The following is an 8,184-nucleotide window of genomic DNA, read 5'->3' as shown; positions in this document are numbered from 1 at the left end:
AAGTTCCCGAATTGCTTTGAAAAACACCTCAAAGGGTTGAAATGCATTGACTGCAAGAGTGTGTACAGTGTGGACCCGGAATTTCTGCACATCTCTCATCACCCCTGATTACAGGCCCAGGGGCATATTCAATTAGAAGCGAAAAGCCATTTTCGGCGGAAAAGTTTCGCTGGTGACATCATTTTTCCAGGTGAAAACTTATCCCCGTATTCAATTCCAAAGGGTTTTCGCCTACGCGGAAAGTCAATGCATTGGAATAGGCAAAAAAATTTGCCTATGAAAGCAGGCAGAAAAAACTGCAGAATTACGGTTTTGGGGTGCAAAGGTGGGGAAACCACCCTGCTCCCTGGGACAGGCCCCCAAAGGTTAACTGCGTCAAAAAAATCCTAAAAAAAATTGAAGAGCACCCCAAAAAATGACTTTGAAAAAGTGGGCGAAAAAGTTCAAAGTTGGGGTAGAAACTTAAAAACTAGCAAAATAAGCTTCTGGGGGGTCTGCAAGTATGGGAGAGGTGTTTTTTTTATTGCAGGTGCTTGCTGAAGGTACGTTTTTAAAAACTTTTAACCATGCTTGCACCCATTTTCATGTACCCCAAATTTGCTGGGACTAGTTATTTTCTCCCAAAAAAACGGCTAAATGCTATTCTTCACCACTTGTGCAAAGAAGCTAATTAGTAGCAATTGAAAGCATTTAAGTACCCCAAATAGCTTCAGTAGGGCTATTCGGGGGCATCTACATTGATCCCAAATGTTAGGGCATCTTTTGGGGGGTATCAGGCTGATTTCCCCAAATCTGACAGCACTTTTCGCCTGTTTGCGTTTCGCCGGGTCCCGTTTTCACGTCCTTTGGAATTGATTAGGGCGAAAAGCGGGGCCGCGCACGAAAAGTTTTCGCCTCCAAAACAAGTGAAGTCGTCAAAAAGTACAGCAGGCAAAACCTTTCTGACTTTTCGCGTCTAATTGAATATGATCCTTAATCTTTTTGCAAGTATGCTATCAGCTATTTTTGTTTTGTTTTTTAGTAAATAAATGGTTTTACACTATATTTCCATCTCTTGAAAAGTGAAATATTACAGGGTGACTTTGGAGAAAAAAACAAAAACAAGAATAACCTTCTGGAGGAGTGTGATTATTATTACATGCCTGAGTTTTATCTGCTTCTTGTACGTGTATCACCAAAAGGGAAGACCAGATAGTAGAATGATATTTCATGCCTAAGTTTCATCTGTTTTCTTGTAAGTGTACCACCAAAAGGGGAAATCAGATGGCAATGGCAACTTTTAACATGTGACTAATGAAGAAGCACTAAGAATTATTTCACTTTTCTACACAATATTGCATGATCTATTGTAAAGTACACAAGTACCATTTAAAACATTCATTGGGTTCTCTCTGCAATGAGTCCGTAAAGAAAACATTCATGGGGTTCTCTCTGCAGTGGGTCCGTAAAGTACTACCCTTATTGTTTGAACATATTATACTATTGTATTTTTTTTCATGTGACATATGATGGGAAATAAAAGCTCATTATAGATCTAAATTATATGAGATTGATTATCATGACAGAGGACTCTCTTTATTAGGCACCAGGTTTAAATAGCCTAATTTGCATATTGTGTTAAAATTTGGAAGTGAAGGGACACTTCATAGGACATTGAACATTGGCAGCCTTGTGGCACAATTTTATGGTTACAGTTTATTGTGAGATCTTTGCCAGTTGGCCAAGAAGTTACTTTCTACCATGAGAACCAAAATTAGCACTCTGGGCCTGATTCATTACGGATCGCCAAGGCCGCCACCAGGAATCACGGGGGCCCAGTACAAGTGGATCATGCAGGCCCCCCCCCCTCCCCTTCCCAAAGCCTGGAGGGTGCAAAGGTGTGGTGTAGAGTGCTGAGTGAGAATTGTACTTACCTGCCATAGATTGAATTATATGGCGTTGAACTTGGTTGTGCTTCTCTTCATCCATGCGTCTTCTGATCGCCAGCCAATGGCCATGGTTCTATGTAGTACATTCAGAAGATTAGGATGGAAAGACATAAAGAGTGAAGTGGAAGATGAGGGGGTAGAAAGGTGGGACATAAGAGGGAAGTGAATGGTCAGGGCAGATAGGAAAAGAAGGTTGAAAAACAGATGGAATGGGGAGAAAGATGGGATAATGCAGGCCTGGACAACCTGCAACTTTCCAGCTGTTGTGAAACTACAAGTCCCAGCATGCTTTATTAGCTGATCAGTGGAAGAGTATGCTGGGACTTGTAGTTTCACAACAGCTGGAGAGCCACAAGTTGGCCAGGCTTGCATTGTGACACAGAGAAAGAGATACAGAGACAGGGGTCAGAGGCGCATAAGTGGAGTGGATGAGGGGCAGAGGCACTCAGAAGGGAGGGAAGTAGGCGCATAGGCACACATGGGGAGTGTAGTGTCAGGCAGAGACACACATGGGGACAGAGGCACACATAGTGAGGGAAGTAGGCGCATAGGCACACATGGGGAGTGTAGTGTCAGGCAGAGACACACATGGGGCAGAGGCACACATAGGGAGGGAAGTTGGCGCATAGGCACACATGGGGAGTGTAGTGTCAGGCAGAGACACACATGGGAGCAGAGGCACACATGGGGTGTGTAGTATCAGGCAGGGACACACATGGGGGCAGAGGCACACAGGGAGGGAAGTAGGCGCATAGGCACACATGGGGAGTGTAGTGTCAGGCAGAGACACACATGGGAGCAGAGGCACACATGGGGAGTGTAGTGTCAGGCAGGGACACACATGGGGGCAGAGGCACACATAGGGAGGGAAGTAGGCGCATAGGCACACATGGGGAGTGTAGTGTCAGGCAGAGACACACATGGGGACAGAGGCACACATGGGGAGTGTAGTGTCAGGCAGAGACACACATGGGGACAGAGGCACACATAGGGAGGGGAGTAGGCGCATAGGCACACATGGGGAGTGTAGTGTCAGGCTGAGACACACATGGGAGCAGAGGCACACATGGGGTGTGTAGTGTCAGGCAGGGACACACATGGGGGCAGAGGAACACAGGGAGGGAAGTAGGCGCATAGGCACACATGGGGAGTGTAGTGTCAGGCAGAGACACACATGGGAGCAGAGGCACACATGGGGTGTGTAGTGTCAGGCAGGGACACACATGGGGGCAGAGGCACACATAGGGAGGGAAGTAGGCGCATAGGCACACATGGGGAGTGTAGTGTCAGGCAGAGACACACATGGGGGCAGAGGCACACATAGGGAGGGAAGTAGGCGCATAGGCACACATGGGGAGTGTAGTGTCAGGCAGAGACACACATGGGAGCAGAGGCACACATGGGATGTGTAGTGTCAGACAGGGACACACATGGGGGCAGAGGCACACATAGGGAGGGAAGTAGGCGCATAGGCACACATGGGGAGTGTAGTGTCAGGCAGAGACACACATGGGAGCAGAGGCACACATGGGGTGTGTAGTGTCAGGCAGGGACACACATGGGGGCAGAGGCACACATAGGGAGGGAAGTAGGCGCATAGGCACACATGGGGAGTGTAGTGTCAGGCAGAGACACACATGGGGCAGAGGCACACATAGGGAGGGAAGTAGGCGCATAGGCACACATGGGGAGTGTAGTGTCAGGCAGAGACACACATGGGAGCAGAGGCACACATGGAGTGTGTAGTGTCAGGCAGGGACACACATGGGGGCAAAGGCACACATAGGGAGGGAAGTAGGCGCATAGGCACACATGGGGAGTGTAGTGTCAGGCAGAGACACACATGGGAGCAGAGGCACACATGGGGTGTGTAGTGTCAGGCAGGGACACACATGGGGACAGAGGCACACATAGTGAGGGAAGTAGGCGCATAGGCACACATGGGGAGTGTAGTGTCAGGCAGAGACACACATGGGAGCAGAAGCACACATAGGGAGGGAAGTAGGCACATAGGCACACATTGGGAGTGTAGTGTCAGGCAGGGATACACATGGGGACAGAGGCACACATGGGGAGTGTAGTGTCAGGCAGAGACACACATGGGAGCAGAAGCACACATAGGGAGGGAAGTAGGCGCATAGGCACACATGGGGAGTGTAGTGTCAGGCAGGGACACACATGGGGGCAGAGGCACACATGGGGTGTGTAGTGTCAGGCAGGGACACACATGGGGGCAGAGGCACACATAGGGAGGGAAGTAGGCGCATAGGCACACATGGGGAGTGTAGTGTCAGGCAGGGACACACATGGGGACAGAGGCACACATGGGGTGTGTAGTGTCAGGCAGGGACACACATGGGGGCAGAGGCACACATAGGGAGGGAAGTAGGCGCATAGGCACACATGGGGAGTGTAGTGTCAGGCAGAGACACACATGGGGCAGAGGCACACATAGGGAGGGAAGTAGGCGCATAGGCACACATGGGGAGTGTAGTGTCAGGCAGAGACACACATGGGAACAGAGGCACACATGGAGTGTGTAGTGTCAGGCAGGGACACACATGGGGCAAAGGCACACATAGGGAGGGAAGTAGGCGCATAGGCACACATGGGGAGTGTAGTGTCAGGCAGAGACACACATGGGAGCAGAGGCACACATGGGGTGTGTAGTGTCAGGCAGGGACACACATGGGGACAGAGGCACACATAGTGAGGGAAGTAGGCGCATAGGCACACATGGGGAGTGTAGTGTCAGGCAGAGACACACATGGGAGCAGAAGCACACATAGGGAGGGAAGTAGGCGCATAGGCACACATTGGGAGTGTAGTGTCAGGCAGGGATACACATGGGGACAGAGGCACACATGGGGAGTGTAGTGTCAGGCAGAGACACACATGGGAGCAGAAGCACACATAGGGAGGGAAGTAGGCGCATAGGCACACATGGGGAGTGTAGTGTCAGGCAGGGACACACATGGGGCAGAGGCACACATGGGGTGTGTAGTGTCAGGCAGGGACACACATGGGGGCAGAGGCACACATAGGGAGGGAAGTAGGTGCATAGGCACACATGGGGAGTGTAGTGTCAGGCAGGGACACACATGGGGACAGAGGCACACATGGGGTGTGTAGTGTCAGGCAGGGACACACATGGGGACAGAGGCACACATAGGGAGGGAAGTAGGCGCATAGGCACACATTGGGAGTGTAGTGTCAGGCAGGGATACACATGGGGACAGAGTCACACATGGGAAGTGTGAAAGGGGCAATGACACACAGGGGATGTGGAGTGGGAGGCAGAGTCACTCATGAGGAGTGGAGGGGTTAGAGGCACTCATGGTGTGAGGCAGAATCACCCATGGGATGGGATGAGGAGGGAATGGGAAGAGCAGGGAGGGGCAGAAGCACACATACTAAGCTACATAGTGTAGATTAAAATACAGAGTACAGACAGGGGAGAAAGACAGATATTAAGGTGGTACAGAGGGAACATAGAGCTACAGACACAAGTGAGATTAACGTATTTACTGTGGTGTGTCTGCAGCATTCTTCTTCCTGGGCTGTGTGCGCCTGACAAAACACCTGACCTCCAGAGAGTCCAGGCTCCAGTGTCAATCACAGGTCTGCTGGGGAGTCCAGCATCATTCTAACAGCACTAGCTGGTGTGCTGCCAGCGCTGGCCGGAGTTACTCATCACATACAGCTGAGCTCTGTGCTGAGTCATTCATATAACTCCGGCCAGCACTAGCAGCTTGCCATACTTTGGGTTAGGGCAAAGATTAATCAATTGACTCTGCCTGCAGGAGGGCCCCCCCAGCTGTTGGGACTGGTACAAGAGTACTTGCTGCCCCCCCCGATAATGGTCCTGCTGATCGCTATTGCAATTACGCATGCAGTTCTGCTGCGAAAATATGCTAATGTTTGCAACTGCTCATCCAGCATAGATGCCCACTACCGCTTTCTCACATCCATAAAACCATGCAGTCCTGCGTAAACATCGGTAACATCGGCCCCTAAAGCAGAATTACAGCAGGTCTGACCTGTCTCAGAAATTACAAGTCTCGTCGCATGCAGTGAGTACTCAAGCTGTGTATGCCATCGCAGTGGCTAATTTATGCAAGCCCGGGAACCAGGAAATGGCGTTCAAACAGACAGGCATACCTTTGTTTCTCCGACCACTCCCTCGTCACCACCCCCAAACGCTGACGTAACGTCACTCACTCTGCAATGGCTTTCTGTCTGGGAGCGTGATCGCAGTGTGATTGCAATCCTAACCTGCACATGTGCACTGCAGACGTATGCGCAGTACGCACCATTGGCCGATCTGCGTACGCTGTTACAATCCGTGATGAATCCCCTGTACCCTGGAGCAAAGGTACGTAATTGGGCATTACAATTGTTCCAAGTGCTCTGTCACTGGGATGCGGTTAATATCCCTACGATCGGGATTCAGAATGCCGGAATCCAGATCACCGAGAGAACGGCGCCGGAATCCCGACATGACTGGGAATGTCGACATCGGAATCCCGGCAGTCGGCATCCCTATCGTAAGGACACCGGAGCAATGTAAGTATCAGCGGGGGGGAAAGGGTTAGGTTTGCCACCCCAGGGGGAATTAGCATTATTCTGCGGAAGGGGGGAGGTTAGGTTCAGACACCACTGGGCAGGAGGTTAGGGTTAGGCACAAGGGGGGAGTGTTAGGTTTAGGCACTTACCGGGAGGGTTAGGGTGCGGGGAGGGGGTGGTTAGTATCAGGGTGCAAAAAAGGAGGGCTAGGGGTAAATAGGGCAGGGGAACAGTACTTACCATTCCCCTGTCGGGATTCGAACCATCGGGATGCCGCTGACAGTGTACTGACAGCCGGCATCTCCTCCGTCGGTATTTCATAACCGATTCCCTCTCACTATCTGCACCACTGCAGCTATTCTTTCTTGCATCTGAGCAACATGCTGAATAATTGTCTTACAAGGACTGGGTTGCCTCTCCTATGCCTCTTTTGCAATTCTCAGCAATCATCTTGGGTGTCACCCATACACCAAATCAAAAGGCGAGAACCCCCATGGAAGATAGTGAAACCTTTCTAATGGCCAGCAATAAATAGTTTAATAAATAATTCCAATCTTTCCCATCTTTATCCATCAATTTCTTCAGCATATTTTTTAAAGTTTTGTTAAACCTCTCCACTAAACCATCAGTCTGAGGGTGATACACGAGGTCCTTAGCTGAGTAACTGTAAACAGGAGGCACAATCATGATTCTTGCCATAAATGGGGTACTCTGATCAGTAAGGATTTCCTTAGATATTCCCACTCTGCTAAAGACGTACTAGTTCCCTGATAATTGTCTTTGATGATGTATTGTGCAATGGTATTGTTTCCAGGTATTTGGTTGCATAATCCATTGCCATTAAAATATACTGATGAACCCTAGCAGACTTTATTAGAGGTCCAACCAAATCCATAGCTATTCTCTCAAACGGGGCCTCAAAATTGGGTAATGGGCCAAGCAATTTCTATAATGTGGCCTGGCGTCTAGGTACTGACACTCAGGGCAGGATGCACAGTAGTCAGATACATTTTTATGAACCCCTGGCCAGAAAAATTCTCTCAGAGGTTTTCTCTACCCCTAGATATCCAGCAGTTATGTGACCACGAGCTAGGTCCAACACCGTTCTATCTGCCTTAGGAACTATCACCAACTCGGCTATCACACTTTCTAGACTTCACGATCTTGGCACTGCTGCCTCCAGGTTTCCTCAGTATGTATTTCACATTCTGACACACCCTTTATCAGCCTCTCACCGGTGGTCTGGCAATCAAGGCTGCAAATCAGCTTTCGTCTACCTGACAGAAGCTAAAAACCTGGGGAGTATATATCTCCCCTTGATCTTTCAGACCCTGATATTATTGTACAGAAAGATTATAGTTGGTATATTTACTAAAGTGAGATGTTGCCCATAGCAACCAATCAGTTTCTACTTAACATAGCACCTTCTAGAAGATAATCACTAGAATCTGATTGGTTTCTATGGGCAACATCTCCATTTCTAAAAACTCTCACTTTAGTAAATTTACCCCTGGCCAGAAAAACAATTAATTTCCTAGATGTACGGGTGACTCTGTCCTCCAATACTCTGCATGCATCAATCTTTCAAAAACCCACTGACTGCAACACAATCCTTCCAGTGGACAGTTACCATCATACACCTTTCAATAGAGGTTTGCCGTATTCCCAACTTTACTTATCTATCATAGTG

Source organism: Taudactylus pleione, unplaced genomic scaffold (genome assembly GCF_031769625.1).
Source record: "Taudactylus pleione unplaced genomic scaffold, aTauple2 ptg000043l, whole genome shotgun sequence".
NCBI classification, from domain to species: domain Eukaryota; kingdom Metazoa; phylum Chordata; class Amphibia; order Anura; family Myobatrachidae; genus Taudactylus; species Taudactylus pleione.
Note: the sequence above shows the minus strand (reverse complement) of the source record.